Consider the following 23516-nt stretch of genomic DNA (forward strand, 5'->3'; position numbering starts at 1 on the left):
AACCTCCATTCTTATTTTTTTTTTTTTTAAGTACAGTTGACTTACAATGACTCCGGTGTGCAGCAATGTGATTCAGTGACACAGACACACACATGCATTCTTGTCCAGATTCGTTTCCATCACAGGTTATTCAGATATTGAAAGAAGTTCCCTATGCTATACAATAGGCCCCTGTTGCTTACCTCTTTTATGTAAAGTAGTGTGCATCTAAGCAAACATGCAGTTACCAAAGGGGAAAGGAGGAAGGGGTAACATTAGGAATCTGGGGGTAACAGAAGTCTGCATTCTTAACCACCATGGAATGCTGCTTTCATCTGATTACAGTCGAGAAATTCAGTTCAGTTCAATTCAGTTGCTCAGTCGTGTCCGACTCTTTGCGACCCCATGAATCACAGCATGTCAGGCCTCCCTGTCCATCACCAACTCCCAGAGTTTACTCAAACTCATGCCCATCGAGTCGGTGATGCCATCCAACCATCTCATCCTCTGTTGTCCCCTTCTCCTCCTGCCCCCAATCCCTCCCAACATCAGGGTCTTTCCCAATGAGTCAACTCTTCACATGAGGTGGCCAAAGTATTGGAGTTTCAGCTTCAGCTTCAGTCCTTCCAATGAACACCCAGGACTTATCTCCTTGAGGATGGACTGGTTGGATCTCCTTGCAGTCCAAGGGACTCTCCAGAGTCTTCTCCAACACCATAGTTCAAAAGCATCAATTTTTCAGTGCTCAGCTTTGTTCACAATCCAACTCTCACATCCATACGTGACCACTGGATAAACCATAGCCTTGACCAGACGGACCTTTGTTGGCAAAGTAATGTCTCTGCTTTTTAATATGCTGTCTAGGTTGGTCATCACTTTCCTTCCAAGGAGCAAGCATCTTTTAATTTCATGGCTGCAGTCACCATCTGCATTTTGGAGCCCCAAAAAATAAAGTCTGACACTGTTTCCACTGTCTCCCCATCTATTTCCCATGAGGTGATGGGACCAGATGCCATGATCTTAATTTTCTGAATGTTGAGCTTTAAGCCAACTTTTTCACTCTCCTCTTTCACTTTCATTAAGAGGCTTTTTAGTTCCTCTTCACTTTCTGCCATAAGGGTGGTGTCATCTGCATATCTGAGGTTATTGATATTTCTCCCAGCAATCTTGATTCCAGCTTGAGCTTCTTCCAGCCCAGCGTTTCTCATGATGTACTCTGCATATAAGTTAAATACGCAGGGTGACAATATACAGCCTTGATGTTCTCCTTTCCCGATTTGGAACCAGTATGTTGTTCCATGTCCAGTTCTAACTGTTGCTTCCTGACCTGCATACAGGTTTCTCAAGAGGCAGGTCAGGTGGTCTGGTATTCCTGTCTCTTTCAGAATTTTCCACAGTTTATTGTGATCCACACAGTAGAAGGCTTTGGCATAGTCAATAAAGCAGAAATAGATGTTTTTCTGGAACTCTCTTGCTTTTTCGATGATCCAGGGGATATTGGCAATTTGATCTCTGATTCCTCTGCCTTTTCTAAAACCAGCTTGAATATCTGGAAGTTCTCGGTTCATGTATTGCTGAAGCCTGGCTTGGAGAATTTTGAGCATTACTTTGCTAGTGTGTGAGATGAGTGCAATTGTGCGGTAGTTTGAGCATTCCTTGGCATTGCCTTTCTTAGGGATTGGAATGAAAACTGACCTTTTCCAGTCCTGTGGCCATGGCTGAGTTTTCCAAATTTGCTGGCATATTGAGTGCAGCAGTTTCACAGCATCATCTTTCAGGATTTGAAATAGCTCAACTGGAATTCCATCACATCCACTAGCTTTGTTCACAGTGATGCTCCCTAAGGCCCAGTTGCCTTCACATTCCAGGATGTCTGGCTCTAGGTGAGTGATCGCACCATCATGATTATCTGGGTCATGAAGATCTTTTTTGTACAGTTCTTCTGTGTATTCTTGCCACCTCTTCTTAATATCTTCTACTTCTGTTAGGTCTATACCATTTCTGTCCTTTATTGAGCACATTTTTGCATGAAATGTTCCCTTGGTATCTCTAATTTTCTTGAAGAGATCGCTAGTCTTTCCCATTCTATTGTTTTCCTCTATTTCTTTGCACTGATCGCGTTCAAACCCCTGTGAGGGCCTTGATAGGAGAGAGGGCGTGGCCCGTTTCCTGGGCAGCAACTCAGAGCAGGTCTGGGTGGCTGCAGAGACCCGAAAGGAGACAGGACACTGGCCAGAGGGGAGGGATTTAAGAGACACGGGAAGGGTTTTGAAGTGCACCGTGGAGCTGAGGAGAAGACACTGAAGGCCTTTAGGCTGGAGACTCACCGTTAGGACTGTTGGAGTGTTAACGGTATGACGCCCCATGCGGACACTCCCTGGCCTCTGCGCTGCCAGGCTCCAAGTTCCTTTCTCTGCTCAGTTTACTTAACCTCTGGCAGCACTTTCCTTCTTCTTCAAGCATGGTCTGCTCTGGCTTCTTCAACACTTCCTGCTCCTGGTTTTCTCCTCCCTCTGACAGGCCCTTCTTGGTCTCCTTTGCGGCCTCCTCCTTCATTATGCGGCTTCCCTGGTGGTTCAGGCGGTAAAGAATCTGCCAGCCATGCAGGAGACATAGGTTCGATCCCTGGGTCAGGAAGATCTCCTGGAGGAGGGAATGGCAACTCACTCTAGTATTCTTTTCTGGAGAATCCCATGGACAGAGGGGCCTGGAAGGCTATTGTCCATGAGGTCTCGTAGAGTTTGACAAGACTGAGTGACTAACAGGTCTTCATTATTCAGTCTTTACATGTAGCAGTTCCTCAGACTCATTTCTGCATCTGCTGCTATACCTATATTCCCCACCTTCCATCTTTAGGGCTCTAAATATGTTGAGCCCCAAATTTATTTGGTTAGCCCAAACTCCTCCACTGTGTTCAAATTTATGTGGGTAAGTGAATCTCCAGTTGAATGTATTAGATGAGGGGCCCCCACACTCCAGGACCTAATGCCTGATGATCTGAGGTGGAGCTGATGTAGTAATAACAGAAATAAAGTGCACAATAAATGTAATGGACTTGAATCATCCTGACACCATCCCCCCTACCCCACTTCCATGGACAAATTATCTTTCATGAAACCAGTTCCTGGTGCCAAAAAGGGTGGGGTCGCTGTATTAGAGGCATGACCCAATGATCATACCCCAAATGAAATTTCTGCTTTCTTAAACTAATTCATTTCCCCACCTCCCATAATTCTCCACTATAGTCTCTCCCTAACTTCCCACATCCAATCCATCAGAAATGCTTGTCAATTAAACCTACGAGAGCAACTTCCCCGGTGGTCCACTGATGAGGACGTCACTTTCCAATGTTGGAGGTACAGGTTTGATCCCTATTTGGGAAGCTAAGATCCTGCATGCCTTGTGGCCAAAAAATCAACACACACACAAAAAAACAGAAGCAGTATTTTAAGAAATTCTATAAAGACTTTAAAAATGGCCCACATTAAAAAAAAAACAAAAAACAAACCTATGAGCTGTTTCAAGAACTTGTCCCCCCTCTCATCACTGCTTTTACCATAGCCCCAGCCTCCATCACACTGCATCTGAACCACGGCTAAAGCCCCCTCATCCATTTCCACACAGCTGTCAAAGCAACCTTGAAAAGGGAGAGTCATGCATATGTCTTTCCCACCTGAATCTCTTCAGTAGCTTCCCTTCTCATTTGGAATAAAATTCAAACTTTTCCCCAGGGACCACCAGGTCTTTCATGTCACAGGGCTGATACTCGGGAGAGCTAAACTTAGTATTTTTTTTTTTTTTACAAGACAGCTTTGGCTAACTAGAGGGAAAAAAGATCGAAAGTGTCCAAGAGAAGTACAAGGACATTGAGTCAGGGAAGGTCTTGCAAAAACTCAGGCTACCTGTGATATTGGCCTGATCAGAGAAGAGCTAGCGAGCAGAAAGGGACAAATGGGCTGAGATATTTTTATTTTTTTATTGCTTTAAAGTGTTTCTATATGGACCATTTCTAAAGTCTTCACTGAAATTGTTTACAACACTGCTTCTGTTTTATGTTTTGGTTTTTTGGCCCTGGGGCATGTGGGATCTTAGCTCTCTGACCAGGTACTGAACTCTGAATTGGAGGGCAAAGTCTTAACCACTGGACTGCCAGGGAAGTCCCAAGATATACTTACTTTTAATGATATAAATATACCATCGTGAAAAATAAAGCACCCACAATGAAAGGTTAAGTAAAGAAAAGAAAATTGTAGAACAATATACATGCACTGCCTGGAGAAGGAAATGGCAACCCACGCCAGCATTCTTCCCTGGGAAATTCCATGGACAGGGAAGCCTGGCGGGCTACAGTCCATGGGGTCACAAACCGTCGGACACAACTTAGGGACTAAACAACAACAACAAATACATGGGCTGATCCCACTGTGGTACTGAATTTGCAGTAACTGAATCATTCAAGCGGATATCAAATAGGCAGTTGATTATATGGGCTGAGTATGTAGGTGATAATTAGTCTTGAAACAGGTGTAAAATGGTAAATGAAGCCAGGAGGTGGCTATCACTGCTGAGAAAAAAAGAAATGTAGGATTAGGATAATGCCAATGATTTATGCTCAAATTTTTCAGCAAGGTGTTAGTGTCTGATTCACTTCAAAATTTCCCACCTACAATGTTGACTGTAATTGTTCTAATACTTGCCAGTTTGGAAGGAAAAAACTAAAGGGTCATTTCATTGTTTTAACTAATAGTTCTTTGATTATTTATAAAATTATATGTGTATTTTCCATCTTTATTAATCATTGACACACATTTTAATCATAGAATCATTTGTTCCTGCCCTGGTTTTAAATTGTTAGATAAGATTTTTATAAGCTAAGAAGGAAATAGATGTGAACTTTCTGCAAACATATATTCAATCTTAGAAAAATTAATATTTTAATTTAGATTTATTGATCTAAAAGTTGACAGATTCCATTGACAATTGATGAGCTTGATGAAAACTAAAAGTACACATTTTTAAAGGAAGGGGCAGTATTTCTGAAACTTCCTGAATGTGTCTCTCTTTTTTAAAAATTAATTTTATGGGTGTGCAGTTGCCTTACAATGTTGTGTTAGTTTGTGCTGTATAGTAAAGTGAATCATCCATATACACGTGTCCCCTCTTTTTTGGATTTCCTTCCCATCTAGGTCACCACAGAGCATTGAGTAGAATTCCCTGTAGTACATGGCAGGTTCTCATTAGCTATCTATTTTACACATAGTGCACAATATATGTCTGATCATACTGATTAAGGGAGGGGGAAAGAGAAGGAAATCAACCCCGAATATTCTTTGGAAGGACTGACGCTGAAGCTGAAGCTTCAATACTTTGGCCACCTGATGCAAAGAGCTGACTCATTAGAAAAGACCCTGATGCTGGGAAAAATTGAGGGCAAGAGGAGAAGGAGGTGGCAGAGGATGAAATGGTTAGATAGCTTTACTGACTCAATGGACGTGAGTCTGAGCAAGCTCCGGGAGATGATGGAGGACAGGTAAGCTTGGCGTGCTGCAGTCCATGGCGTCGCAGAGAGTCCGACACAACTTAGCGACTGAACAACAGCAAAGGAGAGGGAGGAGCAGCTGGGAGAGTAGAATTAACACATGCACACGACCGCGTGTAAAACAGCGGGTGGGAAGCTGCTACGGCCGAGGGGCTCAGCCCGGTGCTGTGATGACCTGGGGGGTGGATGGGTGGGGGTGGAAGGAAGGCTCAAGAAGGAGGAGACGCGTACACTTACTGCTGACTCACTTCGTTGTACAACAGAGGCCAACACAACATTGCAAAGCAATTAGACTCCATTTAAAAATTTTTAAAAAATACAGCTGCATTGTTTTGAAATGAGGAAATTTGACCAAATACACGATCAGAAGCCTTGTAATGTCGAGAATCTGTGACTGCTCACAACGTAATGTAATCTCATCACCACACAGAATCACACACTTCATTATAAAGAATTAGGGAGCCCGCAAGCATTTACTGTATTTCAAAGGCCTGCCTTGTACTGTATTTCATTCTCTGTAGGCTAGGCATTGTTGTAGTTGATATTGTGCATAATGAAATACTGCATATTACATAACAGATGAGAGTTACTTGATAGCGTATTAAATAACTCTTCCCCAACATGTTCCATTTTACAAATAAGGAGGAACACTGAGAACTAAGCACTTTCGAAAGGTCACTCAGATAACTGGACGGCTGGCAGGCTGATAGAGAAGACCATGCATTCAATCTGAAGATATGGAGGGTCTGAGGAAAAACCTTGAGCCAAAAGTCACTCTGAGAGTAGCTGCACAGTAAAGTGAAATCGTACAAGAGTCATTTTTTCTTTTTTGTTTCCCTCCCATTCAACCATAGGCAACCTGGGCCACAAAGTAGATGAAAGGTGAAAGCAAACAAAAATTCAGTAGTCAGGTTTTCCATTTGAAAAGTACAATAGGTCTCTGAGTCTGTGTCAGAAAACCCAGCCAAGCCAGATTTTCCAGCTCAAAAGGAAGGTGATCAAGCCATCAGGGAGATGAAGCTTGATGAGGGAGTGATTTATTACCTCACAAAAATATGTGTGTTGTGGGGAGAGGGGGTGGGCTGGTTAGCCCATAATTGGAGGCGGGAGCCTGGAGATAGAGGAGAGGGAAATGAATTGGAGGTAGAGTGGTCTTGGGGTCAGGAATTCTGAAGCATCTTTCACCCTGTGGTTGGCAAGGCTGAAAGTGGTGTCATTAGAGACAGATTTGGTGTCCTGAGCACAGGGGTTTATTCTTACTTCCTGCCTGAATCTCTGGGAAGAGAGGACGTCAAAGTCTGTGCAAAAAAATATAAAAAAAAACTGCAGACATGGGATGGAGCGAGGAAAGTGCAAACAGTGGTCTGGCCAATCTGGGAGGAGAAAAGATGATAAGGTCACCATCCAGAGCACCTCATGCCCCAGCTGCAAGCACCCCACCTGGACTCCGTCCTGGGGGATGAGCCAGTGATGAGAGACACAGGAATCTGGATGAGGAGGTAGAGTGGCCAGAAGAAACCCAGGATGTCCACTTAGATGTAAATTTCAGGTAAACAACACGTAATATTTTAGTGTGTCTTATGTCAGTGTTGGTCGCTCAGTCGTGTCCCACTCTTTATGACCCCATGGACAGTAGCCCTCCAGGCTCCTCTATCCATGGAATTCTCCAGGCAAGAATACTGGGATGAATTGCCATTCCCTTCTCTAGGGGATCTTCTCCACCCAGGGATCGAATCTGCATCTCCCACTTTGCAGGCAGATTCTTTCTGGTCTGAGCCAACAGGGAAGCCCATGTCTTATGTAATACTTAGACTAAAAAGGAAATTGTTCTTTATTTATTGGAAATTCAAATTTAGTAGGGTATCCATGTTTATATTTCTTATATCTGGCAACTCTGGTGTAAAATTATTTCCCAGGCTGATACGTTATTAGCACTCTGAAGGTTCGGAAGTTCGGGGAGACTTAAACATTGGTGGCTTGGAAAAAATCTCTACGTCTGTACTGAATTGGTCAATGGATCATGTTTTGAATTAAAATTCCTTCCCACCGGTAACTTTATCATTTACTTTCTCTGTGTTTTCAAATATTTAAATTTTCGGAATCATATTTTTCTGCCGCTAATAATGGTAAGAGTCCATGCTTTACAAAATAAGTGAGATTAAAGTGAGGTGTAAGCTCATATTCACCATTAGAAAAAAAACAGAACAACCTAATTTCACTGGTTGACCTTTCTGGATTATAAAAACATAAAATCATCCTAACAATATTTTATGAGATTTGGATGGCTAACCCAGCTAGTTAGTAATTACCCAGAAAATACCTGACCTAGGGGGTCACTGTTATTATTGAAAGTGGCTTAAAATCCATAACGAATATATTACATAATCCACGTTTTATGTGTGGAAATGTGAGACGTTCTCTGGTCACTTGCCAGCAGATTCTGTGGTGCTCCAAGTTCTCGTCATTTTTAAAAAGTAGTTTAAAGACTCCTGGAGAAACCGATTGGAAAGCAAGGTTTCATTCCCAACATTCCATTAGGTTTATAATATACAATAAACCTCGGGGCTACTACTTCTCAATAGCCCTGCAAATTAGCCTGTCTACAGCTAGGTTGGAAACCAAGCCAAAAATGGAGTGTGAAAAGAAGTTGAAATGGTCTCTGTTTAATCTGTAATTTCTGCAATCTGGACCACACCACCGTCACGACTAAGGAATGGAAGAGGTTTTCATGCTGAGCAGTTCAACACTCTGCACCAGGAGGAATGTGACAGTGAGGAGTGAGCCCTGAGGGCTTCCCAGGTGGTTCAGCCCCAAAGAATCCGCCTGCGATGCAGGAGACGCCAGAGACACAGGTTCGATCCCTGGGTCAGGAAGATCCCCTGGCACAGGAAATGGCAACCCACTCCAGTACTCTTGCCTGGAGAATCCCATGGACAGAGGAGCCTGGAGGGCTACAGTCCATGGGGTTGCAAAGAGTTGGACATGACTGAGTGTGCGTGTACACACACACACACACACACACACACACACACACACACACACAGTGAGCTCTGATGTCTCAGGGACCGGGATGCCTTGATGCAACCCCAGCGTCCAGGTTTGGTATTTACAGCTCCTCCTGTTGAGTCCTCCGTATTTTGAGTTGAGTTTTTCACCCTCAGTGAAGACGTGTAAAAGTGTTTAACTCAGAGTTGCTTGTGTCCAGGGCTCAATTTACTATTGGAGAGTTCAGTTCATTCTCAAAAGAATATTTACTTATGGAAACACTTAGCTTTCTATACTTCCTATCCTCCACCACCCACTGTAAGACACTAGATTTTAAGACAGCTTTTGGGGACCAAAAAAGAAAGCTGTAATCATTGTATATATGATATCTTAATGTATATAATATAATTAATAACCTGTATTAAGTGGAGATAGTAATTGTAAATTTATTTAAATTTCAGAGAATTAAATGTTTCCGTTCATTCACCTAATATTTATGGAGTTCCTGCTTTTGTCAAGTACTGTTTTAGCAAGACACACTTACAGTCTAGTAAGAAGAAAGGCAGTATGTTAATTGTTTAGAATCAGTAACCATAAGTAATGATGCCTTAGTGGAAAGGAAGGTGCTCGGAAGTATTAAAGGAATCTTGAGCCCCGCTGGTAAATAGGCAGATTCATTATCTATATGTGAAGCACCAATCACTGGCATGGAATTTGGATAGTAATTCTACTTTATTTATTTATTTATTTTTGGCCACACTGAAGGGCATGTGGGATATTCCCGACCAGGGACTGATCCCCTGCTGTCTGCAGTGGAAGCATGGAGTCTTAGTTGCTGGGTCACCAGGGAAGTCCTAAATTTGAATATTAGATACACTTTTGGTTGGTTAATAAGTGTGGCTGTGCATCAGACACCATTTTCACCATTCTATCAAAATTATAACACACAGGTTTTTTGTTTGGCACTAGAAGTAACTGACACTCTTATTTCCAAAACTCTAAACTGAGCCACCTGAATATAGTTTTGGATGACAAACTTCCACTAGAAACTTCAGCTCTCTGAATTGAAGATGACATATTTGTCCCTAGTTTAAAATAAGTAAATATCTTCATTGCTTTTTGCGGTGGGGGAGGGGGCATGGATAATCTCAGGTTCACAGAGAAAGGGAAATACACAAAAATATCCTGTGTGTTGTGACTCAGTGCCTTAAATATTATCATCACCTCTTCTATTAACTTCTCTTTGCTTGCCAGTTTCCTCATTTGAAAGGACTTTCAAGTTAATGCTTTTGTAAGAAATGAAGACTAGTCACTGCCGGTACTATCCTTTTTTCTACAATTAGTATTTCTAATCACATTAGACATGTTTTCAGTACCTAAGAGGAGGCCTGCTCCCTACAGCTATCATGAGCCATTAGCTTTAATTAAAATTTACAAGTCTAATGTTGTTACATCTGCTAAATGCATTAACTTCCATGTTAATTACCAAAATGTTAATGTTGCATTAAAATAATGTTCCCTTTTGACAGTTCATCTATAGTTTAATTATTTATTTTGTTGGGGAATATGTTCTAAAAACTGAAAAAAGAGTAGACTAGAAAGTCAAATTAGAAAAAAATGATACAGAGTAGCAAAACTTCTGAGAAGAAAACCCTACGGTTCAGGTAAAGATGGCTCCTATATAGTTCAGGTAAGGATGGCTAAAGCACACTCGTGTTTACCCTGAATTGAAAGGAATAGGTCTTCTTATCTTATATCTAACATATTTTTTTAGAATAGTGCTTCTCTTTTTTTGCAGCTAGTTTATAGTGAAAGCACTAATATTCATGCTCAATTCCTCAACTCCCAAGAGTTTACAAGGCTACACATTCGTTTATCCATATAAATCATTTAAAAAGAAAGCTTCAGTTTAAAAAATCAGCTCTCTATGTTTTCTATATAAATGTTTATTTTTTTCTTTAAGACAGATTTCTTTCAAGAAGCTAGCCAGCATACTTCTGAGCAAATAAAAATAACCCAAGGAAATTCTCAAAGATCTACATGGATCATTGCAGTGAGCTGCTCAGTATGAATATCATTAAGACAGCTCACATTTCACTGAAAGGAGCTCAACTGTAATTAAACTGATATTTAGTAGCAACATCTTCTCCTCATGGGTGCACTTGCTGGTTGTATCCTTTAAATATGTAAGTCTATGTACCTGAGTTAATTTTGAAATGGGATGAACCCTCTAAAACGAAATCTTAGTCCAGCTTATAGGTCACAGAAACCTTGTCTGTGATTTTTATCTCTGCCCCCAGTGGCTGGAACCATGCCTAGTATATGGCAGACCCTTAGGAAATTTTGACAGTTGCTTGAATGCCTCTTTAGATTTTTGGGGGGGGCTTATAGTTTGTACATAGCCCTTTCTTTATCCACTCATCTGTTGATGGACACTTAGGTTGTAAATCATGCTGCTATGAGCACTGGGGTGCTTGAATCTACTCAGATTAGTGCTTTTGTTTTCTCTGACATAAATATCCAGAAGTGGAATTGCTGGATCATGTGGTAGCTCTATTTTTAATTTTTTGAGGAGCCTCCATACAATTTTCCATACTGGCTGCACCCAATTTACATTCCCGTCAAAACGGATGAGGGTTCTCTTTGCTCCACATCCTCATCAACATTTTTTGCTGTCTCTCTGATAATAACCATTCTGACAGGTGTGAGGTGATATTGTGTTTTTTATTTGCATTTCCCTGATGGTTAGAGACATTGAGCATCTTTTCTTGTGTCTGCTGGACCTCCGTATAACTTGAAAATACATCTATTCACATCCTCTGACCATTTTTTAATCAGATTCCTTTCTTATACTGAGTTGTGTGAGCTCTTTTATATTTTCAATATTAAGCCCTTATCAAATATATTGTTTGCAAGTATCTTCTCTTACTCAGTAGGCAGGCTCTCAGTTTTGTTGATAATTTTCTTCTCTATGCAAAAGATTTTAGTTTAAAGTAGTCTCGTTTGTTTAATTTTGCACCTAACATAGGAGCTGGAGAAGGAAATGGCAACCCACTCCAGTACTCGTGCCTGGAAAATCCTATGTGTGGAGAAGCCTGGTAGGCTACAGTCCCTGGGGTCTTGAAGACTTGGACACGACTGAGCAACTTCACTTTCATTTTTCACTTTCATGCATTGGAGAAGGAAATGGCAATCCACTCCAGTGTTCTTGCCTGGAGAATCCCAGGGACGGCGGAGCCTGGTGGGCTGCCATCTATGGGGTCACACAGAGTCGGACACGACTGAAGCGACTTAGCAGCAGCAGCAGCAATATAGGAGCATCTATATAATATAAAGCAAATATTAACAGCCATGAAGGGAGAAATCGACAGGAATACAATACCAGTAGGAGACTTTTAGCTAAAAACTTCCTTAACTGGGTGAAGGAAACAGACGTTCAAGTCTAGGATCTGTCTCCTTTGGCCAGGGACACAAAAGCCAAATTGAGTATTTGTCTATTTATTCGGCTGTATCAGGTCTTTGTCGAAGCACATGGTCTTTCCTAGTTGTGGCTTGAGTGCTTAGTTGCTCCATGGCAGATGGGATCTTAATTTCCTGACCAGGGATCGAATCTGCATCCCTTGCACTGCAAGGCTTAGCCACTGGGGAACCATGGAAGTCCTTGCTATCATTATTACTAATAAAAATCTAAGCTAAAGAGAGAGAAAAGAGAAATCTGAAGGTAGCACTTAAAGAGAAAGAATACAAAAGGAGAAGCCTCATTCAATAAAGAGCAGTTGTAGTGAGAACAATTGAGAAAATTATCTGGACAGACAGGAGATTCTAGTGAAAGAATGTGATCTCTGAGTCATTCGCTTGAATTGTGCAGTGGTTTCTGGTGAAAATCAGGTTTCACACAGTGGACCTCAAAGTTGCTTTGCCTAAGAATCATGTGGGAAGACTGTTAAAATGCATGATCCCAGGACCTTTTCTCCAAAAATGTTATTCCGTAGAACTAGGCAGTTGATCTTGGAATCTATTTTCATCAAGCCTCCTAGACCGTCCTGGTGCAGCCAGTCCCCGGACCACACTTTGAGGATTCTGGGCTAGACCATGCCTCTGGCCAGTTGACCTGGGGCAGAAGAGGAGGTTATCGGAGATGAGAAGACCAAGGAGGTGAGCTGACTCATTCGGATGGTTGCTGACCTTACTCAGGATGGAGACCAGACAGGGTGGAGATAGGCTGGTGAGCCTGAGGGCAGAGTCATCCCTGGATGGGGCGGTGCTGCGAGGGGTGGGGAGCAAAGGGTTCTCGGGGCCAGAGAGGACCTGGGGTGAGGGCAGGGGGTTCACCGGATGGCCCGAGTCTTACAGGAGCAGGAAAGTTTCAAGAAGGTGAGAAAGCCAGGGTCTGGTGTCGGCCTTCAAAAGCAGGTTAGTCACTAAAGGAATGCGTAAGGGGATATTTCTAACACAACAAAATCAAAGGCTACCGTTGAAGAAGGCTGCTCGGAAAGTCACGTACCTGGGAGAAACTGGTTTTGGTTGAAGAGTAGGATATGGGCTTCCCTGGTGGCTCAGATGGTAAAGAATCTGCCTGCCGTGCAGGAAGCCCAGGGTTGATCCCTGGGTGGGGAAGATCCCCTGAAGAAGAGAATGGCAACCCACTCCAGTATTCTTCCCTGGAGAATCCATGGACAGAGGAGCCTAGCGGGCTACAGTCCATAGGGTTGCAAAGAGTCGGACACTACTGAAGCGACTTAGTACACATGCACATAAACGTATAACTCAATCGTTTTGCTGTATAGAGGAAATTAACACAACATTGTACATCAGCTACACTTCAGTAAAAAAAATATTAGTCTAAAAGAGAGAGAGAGAACTACAGTGCATGGAGTTGAATGAGAGTTTTAGGAGAAAGAAACAGCTGAAACAGAGAGGCTGAGTATGTCAGAAGGGAAATGGATGCAACAATCCAGATAAATGAAGGACCTGGTGGAATTCAGTGAGCAGCTGGAGGACTCAGCTGTGAGTTGGAGGAGGCAAGCTGCTTTCTCTAAGACCAGCGGGTGGCTGGGACTCAATGTACAGAAGTTTTGCAATGGAGGAGCATCAAGTTCAGGCATTGATGCACCCCAACCTCTGTCTTATCTGTGATTTAAGAAGGATGCCCGAACTCAGGGATTGAGAAAGAAGAGCTGTGGGCGAGGAATGGGGCCATTTCCACAGGACAACTGGAGAGTTTGGACATGCAGACAAGTTGCTGGACGACAATCTTACATTTTAAAAGAGCATCATCCCCAATTTAATTTTCCCTCCTATTAATGTCATTAGGACTGTCAGTGAATAAGACAGAACATAGACATCAGCTCAGGCAGTGGAAACTTGGGATGCAATTATGCTAAAGCGTGGAGATATTTTTATTCACTTATCAACTAGCACAGGGGTTATTTTAGGGAGAAATCTTTGTTGGGAAAATTGATTTTAAAAATTCCCTTGGGATTTGGAGACCTGGTGTGTCCTCCACGTGGGTGGAACTGATCTACTGTATACAAGGACAGGAGCATTCCTTTGTTTCTTGTAAAGGTAGGAAGAAAATGGACAAAAAGTGCAAGGAAGACAGCAAGCTAAGGAAAGACTGCATTCTTTTTTGTGTGACCTTCAAATCTTGAGTGAAATTTCTAAACTTTTTAAATGGTTGATTCAGGCAGGTTTGGTTTGTTTTCAGGCATGCTCACGAAGGTCTGTGTTTCCAAGCTGGGTTGATGCATGCTGAATCAAGCTGGGTTGTGAACCAAGGATCCCAGAGCCGCCCAGGGCTGGAAGGTTCTGGGACTGCTCTGCGGGCTAATGTGAACTTCTCTCGGAGGGCTCATTCACCGGCGAACACATGTACTTTTCTGGTCATCCTCTTACATTTATTAAAGTAATAGCAGAAAAGAGAAGTCATGTGGGTAAAATAAAATGTAAACCAGATTTCATTTACCATGGCAAATAACCATTTCGCTCATAGAAATTATTATTGGGACTCAACTCTATTGGCACAATGTCTCTATAATGTTCAGTTCTGTGTTTTTTTCATTCAAACCTATGTGGCTCTTTCTTTCAGGGACTGGCTGTATGCTGTCCAACAAGAGAATATTGGTTGTAATCGTTGAACATTCATCTACTGTACCAGACATGCCTTTCAGATGTGTGTCGCTTTGAGGCTACATATGACAAAATAGTAAGTGTATTGGTGTAAGATGGGGAGAGTTACGATCATCATTACATGAACAATTTCGTTCATTTGAGAAAAATAATGCTGTCCCACTGGTTCCATTTCCAGCTTTGGACTCCGGGAGGTCTAGGATATTATGCAAATTCTCTGTAGTGTAATTTCATCCTCCTAACAACCTGTGAGGAAGCAGGGAAGGGTGTTGGCTTTATTGTTTCAGAGACAGGGCAGGTGACATGACCAGGGCCACATTCAGTCATTCAGAATTCTCAACCCAGGTATTCTGCAAATAGGAGTGTGCTGAGAAATGTGGATTCCTGCAGCCTTCAGGCATCAGCTGTTCCTTTTACACACACACACACAAGCAGGGGACAGCTGCTACTATGTACCAAAAACTACCATTTGTTACTGTGTTTTACTTCCCTGGCGGCTCAGACGGTAAAGCGTCTGCCTACAATGCAGGAGACCCGGGTTCGATCCCTGGGTCGGGAAGATCCCCTGGAGAAGGAAATGGCACCCCACTCCAGTACTCTTGCCTGGAAAATCCCATGGACGGAGGATCCTGGTAGGCTACAGTTCATGGGGTCGCAAAGAGCCGGACACTACTGAGCGACTTCACTTTCACTTTTGACGGGCTTCCCAGGTGGCTCAGTGGTGGGAAAAAAAAATTTTTTTAAATCCGCCTGCCAATGCAGGAGTCATAGGAGATGCAAGTTCAATCCCTAAGTCAGGAAGATCCCCTGGAGAAGGGAATGGCAACCCACTCGAGTATTCTTGCCTGGAGAATCCCAGGGACGGAGGAGCCTGGTGGGCTACAAGCCGGACACAGCTGAGTGACCGAGCAGGCATGCACACACACTGTTCTTTGACAGGAAAATGTGGAAGGGGTTGGAGTCTGGCTCTGAGTGTAGACGTGTCCAGCGCCGCACTGCCTCTCCAAGAAAACCACGGGCGTGTTTTCTGGCAAATGCACTGATCAGCAGAGGGCTTGAACTTCGTCCACACGTGCCCTCTTTGTTGCATGCCCTTCCTATTTGTTTAGCTAGCTAGCCGTATGGTGTACCAGTCACTTTCTGGGCCGAGATACTTCAAATCTCAATGGTGACAGAGAATCAGTGGGCACTGGTGGGAAAATACCAATGAATTTGTTTCCAAGTCCATCAGCGTCTATCTAGTCAAAAAACAGGCTCACTTATAATGCCTGACCTGACACTAAACCTTACAAATCACACGCGGCAGCTGGTGACTATAGAATGCACGTCCACGTCCTTCCAAAATCCGTATGATGAAAACTTGATGTCCAGTGAGATGTAGGAATAGGGCCTTTGGGGGAGAGTGGTAGGGGATGGAGTCTTTGCACAATGATTAGGTCATGAGGGCAGAGCCCTCATCAGAGAAGTCTAAGGAAGGTCCTCTGTCTCTTCCTCCACGTGAGGCTACAGACAAAAGACAACCGGCCAGGAGACGGGCCCTCACCAGACACTGAATCTGCCAGCAGCTTGATTTCGGACTTCTCAGCCTCCACAGCTATGAGAAATGCGCTTCTGTTGACCATGAGCTGCCCAGTCTGTGGCGTTTTGTTGGCAGCCTGAAATCAGTGAACACAAAGTCCTCCACGCCCGTGTGTTAGACCCTCCCACGTGTCTTTGTCACTTCTCTTACCCACTGTGCTCAGCTCAGCTGTGTGCGACTCTGCCACCCCATGGACCGTAGCTCTCCGGGCTCCTCTGTCCATGGACTTTTCCAGGCAAGAATACTGGAGGGGGTTGCTATTTCCTTCTCCAGGGGATCTTCCCGACCCAGGGATCGAAACTCCCATGTTGGCAGGTGGATTCTTTACCAAGGGAGCCACGTGGGAAGCGCCTCTCTTACCCAGAGGCGAATCTTTTTCCCTAACTCCTGAATCTGGGCTCTATTTGTGTCTTGCTAAGACCAATAGAATGTGACCCATGCGGTGCTGCCAAATTCCGGAGCCCAGGTCTTCAAAGGCCTCATCATGTCCATCCCGAGTCTCTTGGAGGGCTCCCCTAGGCTACCACGGCCTAGAGAACTCCAAGTCAGGGAATGACTTGCAAGAAGGGTACCAACCGTGCCAACCGAGAACAGAAAACAGATGGAACCAAGTGAAGGAGCCCAGGTGAGACCAGCTAACCCACAGAATTGTGAGAAAGCATTGTCCCTGCTTTAAGTCACTGTGTTTGGGGGAGGTATTTGTTACACAGCAGTAGATAACTGAGAACTCTAGGGAGATGCCAGGGTATGTGTAGAGCTGCCCATTATTTTCTCAGTCATACACTTGGAAGACATAAATAAGTCAATGACATTTTTAGATTCTTTCTACCTCTCCTTGGGTTCTTAGATTTACTAGCCTTTTCTGAGAGCCACTTTCAGAGGTGCAAATATTTTGCTTTTGGCAACAGTTCACTTATGCATTCTTTTTCCAAATGAGAAAAAAATATAGATGACTTAGAATTGTGCTTGTTGGTAACGAAAAGCTATTGGGAAAATGCACATAATTTCTGAAGGCCACGGAATGAATTCATCCGACTATCTTTTCTGTTTTTATGTTGCCTCGTCTCTTCTTCCAGGAGAAAGGGTGCAAATAATGATGGATTCGTTTTCCTTTAGATACATTTAAGCTCATTTTAGAATCATTTTACTTTGCATGTCTTTAATGCAGAAGAATAGTTTTCTTTTAAAAATTTAAAGAATTTTTAAATTTTAAAATTTAAAGAATAATTTTCAAGAACAGAATAAGATAAAGCAAGTTTTTAGGGAAATCTTTTTTTTCTAAGTGTAGAGCTGAAGGCAGCCTTATTCCTGGGTTTTGTTAAGTTTCATAGGTTTAATTGCCTGGAGCAGGTCTTCTAAGTTAAGTTTACTAAAATATGGACCTTTGGGACCATATTTTCTGGAAACAAATGCTTTTCAAACATCTCATTTTATAATTTAGTTGTATCCGGGCTCTGCAGAATGTGAATATTTTAAGAATTAAGCCATTGATCTGAAAATAAACTGATATCAAATATACAATTCCTGCAAGTCCCCCAAATTAAGGTAATTTTTTGCACATTTAAATGTTACGACCATTCCTAACTTCCCCCAACCCCCACCTCATGAGCCTTTTAGCTCTTAAAACTGTCTGGAAACCAAACTGTACTTTAAAAATTATTTTTATGGGGGAAAAATGAAAACACATTTCACTTTTCTTTCTGTGAGATGGGGCAGCTTCGCACGGCTCCTGTGGTTTGCCAGAGACCAGGAATGGACTGGTCACACACCAAGTGCCAAGAATCAGACAACCTTTGTTTTCTAACCCAGAATTCCTCTTCAAGAGGATCAAAACGCCTGTTCCAACGGCAACTCCAGTTTAACTCTGCTGCACTTTTTTTTTTTTTAATCCCACGTGGGTTTCATTTTAACTCTTTCCAAGCAAGCCCAGACCTGTTTCTCTCATCAAGAACAGGGTGGGAGCAGGGGTCCTTGTCAGAATAAATTACAATTTTTGGCAAGCATCTGTGTCTCTTACCCACTTAGGAACTAGAATATTGCCTTGTAAAGCAGTGCAGCCTCCTATTATAACTTAATTATGAGGCCAAAATAAGGACACCATTTTATAGGCGCTTTTAAAGTATATACATAAGATTTCCATCTTGGAACAAATCAAAAGAGATTAAATTTTTCCTAGCCACCCGTGGGCTGGTTCTGATGACACCAGCTCAGCAGACTGGTCTGGGAAGCCAACCTTGAGGTCCCGGGGGAAGTCACACTGCACGCTTTCGTTGTCTACTTTCTCCTCCCATGAATGAAAGGTTCACACAGCTCTCGCCTGAGCCAGGAAACCGCAGTTCCCTTTCTTATGACGCCACTGCATCTGAGTCCCTGGAGAGGGGTTCTTGATGATTAATCCCTGATGCTGGAGGAAATACACGGCTGCCCAGCCAGGTGAGGCCCTTCTCGAACTCCCTCCAAACCTTTCTCTCACGACGCACAGGTAGGCTGTCTCTTACCTGCTCCCGGGGTCACCTGGAATCTGGCCCCTACCACAGTCTCTTCCCCGAACTGTGCTGTATTGCGCTGGAAAACAGAGCAGACTGTACAAGCCCGAAGAAATGACATTTGGGCAAGAACAAGGGCTGCTTGACACGTGTCTGCCGGTCAAGACGGGATCCCCCACTCTATCGTGGATCTCAGCGATGATTCTTCAGGATCAGTCATCTTCCGGGAGAACTGGCTGATGCCAGCAGAACTCAAGCGGGAAGGATATGAACCAGAAAATGTATTTCATATTTTAAAACAGTAAATCTTGACTGACCTGCCAATAGGTGTTGAGTACATTTTTTTCCCCCTTAAAGACGTTTATTGAGGAGACAGAACATCTAAATGGCTTGGTGTGAATACGGGGATCGTAGATGAGGGCTGGATCAGTGGAATGTGGGCGGGCTCCGTTGCTAAGTTGTGTCTGACCCCTTGCGACCCCATGGACTGTAGCCCTTCAGGCTCCTCTGTCCAAGGGGTTTCCCAGGCAAGAAAACTGGAGTGGGTTGCCATTTCCTCTTCCAGGAGATGTTCCTGAACCAGGGATTGAACCTGGGTCTCGTGCCTTGCAGGTGGATTCTTTACCGTCTGAGCCCCCAGGGCAGCCCTCCGTAGAATGAGCCTCTCTAATCAGCTGCTCCATCTCTCATGCCCTGCCACCAGGAGGCCTAATCAGTCCAGACCAGATCCTACCCAGGACTCTACCCAAGCTGCCTTCCCAAGGATAGGATCACACCAAGAGCTAACTCATGAAATGTGCTCCAAACAAGACCATGTCTCGTCATCTACTGCAGAGAGCAATAGCAGGATTTTTGCACTTATGTTTGCACTGGCTGTCAGGTTATTTGAAACTGGTGGGGAGGGGCAAGGTGAACTTAAAACTGACCTTCAGGTAAGAATTTTACATTTCATTTGTAATTAACCCTATTCTTTTATCAGAGTGCTGGTATCAAACTCTCTTAGCTATTTCTATACACACATATTTCTACATATATGTGTACATTGTATGCATATGTGTAGACATTCAGCAAAATGTCTGGAGAATGCTCATCAGGTGGGGTTAGAACTGTAGTCAAGAAAGACCAGCTTTTTGGGAAGTAGGCTCAGAATCTTGTAGTAATCTATGATGGAAAAGAATCTGAAAATCTTTGCTATATACCTGGAACTAACACAACACGGCAAAATTGTGAATCAGCCGTATTTCAATGAAAATATTTTTTAAAAAGAGTGTCCTGGAACCTCATAGTCAGAAACAAGGACCATATTGTTTTATTAAAGTACCCTGTCTAGAGCTTCAGACTGAAGCCAGCTCTTCCAAATGACCCATTGGCAAACACTGCAGGATTTCACTCCAGTGGGGGCCCTGGAGGTGACAACTCACAGACCAAACTGGACGTCAGTGCCAGGGGCAGTGGGCGGGGGTAGGGAGTGAGACGTTCATGGTTGCGGCATTTTGGTTTTACAAGATGAAAATTTCTGGGGATGGTGGTGATGGCTCCACAAGGTGGTGAATATACCTAAGGCCGTAAAGGGGATGTGATGTGTGTTTCATTTCACTTAAAATAAATTCTTAAAATGAAAAAGTAAATGAAGAACTCTGCCTATTCCTGTTTGAGACCCTCTCAGAATGCCCGAGACCCTGGTTTTCAAAGGTAATTTAGCCAGAACACATTGTATTTGGCCCTCTACACCTTAGCGCCAGGCACGGACTCTGGTTGACAATGAGAATCATCATTGGTCAGGGGATGCCCACTGAGAGGTTCTCCAACGTCACTGATCAGATTCAGTCCACCCAGGCGACTCCGGCTGGCCTCGTGAGAAATAACAGAGCCAGACGGGAACTCAGGTCCTCGACCTCCATGCTCTGCATTGCCTCTTCCACGATTGCATTTTGTTTTTCCATTCACCCAGCATTTATGCCATTCTTTGGAAACCAAGGTTAGGCTTGCCTTCTCTCTTCTGAAAAAAATGTAATTCCATTTTTGTGTGTGTGTGCCAGAACCCAAGACCACTTAGAAATTCGCCGTCTTCAGCTCCCATTTTTTACAGAGTAATGGCAGTTTGCAATAAGTGACATGCAGAGCGGATGTTTCCACGTGGCGACCACATGAGACCCAAAGTCATGTGGCACAAGAAGCAAAAAGCTCCAGGCCACAGCGAGGAAAGCAAGGTGTATCTAATTTTGCATCTATTTCTCCATCTCTCTCTGATTCTGGGCTATTTAACTGCTCTGCATCCCTTTTTGTAATCTTTACATTTGTAATCTTTACACTGTGTAGGTGGTTATCATCAAAAAGATACAATTTTCAGCTCACATATCAATGCCATAGACTTCTGGTTGACAAACGGCATTGCACCAAAATGCCTAAAGCAAAAACTCTTCAACTATGGGAGAAATGGACAAAAGTGTAATTTTAATAGTAAAGCTACCCCTCATGGAGTGGGAGCTGGCTAACTGCAGTGGGGACAGGGGTTATTTCAGATGTTCTCCAGGATTCTTCCCATCGGGGGAGCCATCTCTCTGATTATGAGGTCAGTGATGCTCTGTCTGCACGTAACAAGCCCATCCACCTCGGCATGCCCAGTGCCACGGAAAGTGCAAGGCGGAACTCCCAGACTCAGCTTGATTCAACAGTCCTCTCAGACAACGCCACGCCCTCAGCAGCAGCAGCATCTGGGACTTCAGACCGTTTTACAGATTTGATTGCTGGTGAGTGGAGTTCATGGTTTTGAAGCACTGAACATATTTTTTTCTGATCTTTGCACAGGTGTTGTTTGTATGCTTGACTTAGCCTAAACTCATCACGGGTGTTTTCTTTATTATCTTTCTTTTAGTATCTATTTCCTTGCCATTTTCAGTGCTTTGAACTGCCTCCTACTTCCTGGAATCACTGAGCTTAAACCTAGATTGAAAGTTACAGCAAAAGTTAAAACAGTTTGGAAATGTGGTTAAGCGGTGCTGTGTGACTGCTTTGAGCCAAAGTGCTAAAATTGTCAGTGAATCAGAAAGGAGAAGACAGAGCGTTTGCCCAAAGCAGAATTTCACCAACATGAATAATTTTTCAGAGCTTAGGAGGCTGTTAAACCTTTTCTTTGTACATATTTCTAAGCTCCACTGAGATCTTGCACTGAATTCACAGATGTTTATAATATCTTGATGAGTCAAGCAATGTTCAGTGTTAGCGTCAAACTGTAAGGCCCCTCCAGCTCAGGTTTTTTTAATTTTATTATCTTTACTAACAGGTCTGGCAGGCAGCTTTAAGACCATAATGTGGAACAAGGTTAGACAGATGGTTGAACTAGTGGCTTATGACCTAAGTCTCAAGATTTAGGCATGTGCTAAATATAATTACCCAAAGAATACATTCACAATTTTTTATTTAAGTTTTTATTTAAACAAACAGTGACTGAGTCACCGGTCTCCTCCAGTGCCTGCCAATGTGGCTCCTTGGACTCATGTGGAAAAGTCTTAAACAGGCTCCACGTTTGTGCAGCTAGTTTAGTTCATAGTTTTTATGCTGTAAAATTTCTTATTTCACCTCTCATGGACTAGTGCCACTGTTCTTAGACTCTAAAATCCTAGGGACAACCAGCAGACGACACGTCCAGGATTACTTCAGTGTGGTCAGGAAACGCAAGGCTTTTCTGCAGTTCTGATTCTCAGTACCTCCTTTGAAGATGAAGAATCAGGACCAAGACTTCCCCTTACCCACCCAAGGATACAAAGAGACCCCAGTTCCCTTTGTAATTCAGGGGACCACTCTTTGGATGGTCCCCCACATCTCAGAGAGAAAAGAGATGATGGTCATTTGCCTGTGTCATCCTGAGAAATTCAGGTGGTTACCTTAGAAAAGATGCCAGAGAGTGTCTTCAACCAGAAAGGACAGAGGATAGAAAACTGAAATTGTACAGTGACTCCATATCCTTGGTTACAATGACAAGAGCTACAATTAGTAGTTAATGTGATTCCCAAATGGGCATTTTCAGAATCCTTTTGTTTTTTGAAGTTTTGTGGGGACCATTGGAACACCTTACTTATTTAACTTATGTGCAGAGTACATCATGCAAAATGCTGGGCTGGATGAAGCACAAGTTGGAATCCAGATTGCCCGGAGAAATACTAATGACCTCAGATATGCAGTTGACACCACCCTAATGACAGAAAGCAAATAGGGACTAAAGAGCCTCTTGATGTACGTGAAAGAGGAGAGTGAAAAATCTGGCTCAAAATTCAACATTTAAAAAACAAAGATCATGGCATCCGGTCCCATCACTTCATGGCAAATAGATGGGAAAATAATGGAAACAGTGACTTTATTTTCTTGGGCTCCAAAACCATTGCAGATGGTGACTGCAGCCATGAAATTAAAAGACGCTTTCTCCTTGGAAGAAAAGCTATGACCAACCTAGACAGAATATTAAAAAGCAGAGACATTACTTTGCCGACAAAGGTCTGTCTAGTCAAAGCTATGATTTTTCTAGTAGTCATGTATGGGTGTGAGAATTGGACTATAAGGAAAGCTGAGTGCTGAAGAATTGATGCTTTTGAACTGTGGTGTTGGAGAAGACTCTTGAGAGTCCCTTGGACAGCAAGGAGATCCAACCAGTCCATCCTAAAGGAGATCAGTCCTGAATATTCATTGGAAGGACTGATGCTGAAGCTGAAGCCCCACTTCTTTGGCCACCTGATGTGAAGAACTGATTCATTGGGAAAGACTCTGATGCTGGGAAAGATGGAAGGTGAGAGGAGAAGGGGACGACAGAGGATGAGATGGTTGG

General features: G+C 43.2%; 1 long non-coding RNA gene across 1 annotated transcript; it reads left to right on the forward strand.

Moving 5' to 3' along the window:
* The first annotated feature begins 2944 nt into the window (after positions 1-2944).
* Positions 2945-22503, forward strand: LOC122451669. Its single transcript, XR_006272504.1, has 3 exons — positions 2945-3118; positions 7817-7819; positions 22491-22503. It is a non-coding gene; the product is annotated as an uncharacterized LOC122451669 (long non-coding RNA).
* Positions 22504-23516: the final 1013 nt, after the last annotated feature.

The sequence above is a fragment of the Cervus canadensis genome, chromosome 13 (assembly GCF_019320065.1).
Source record: "Cervus canadensis isolate Bull #8, Minnesota chromosome 13, ASM1932006v1, whole genome shotgun sequence".
NCBI classification, from domain to species: Eukaryota; Metazoa; Chordata; class Mammalia; order Artiodactyla; family Cervidae; genus Cervus; species Cervus canadensis.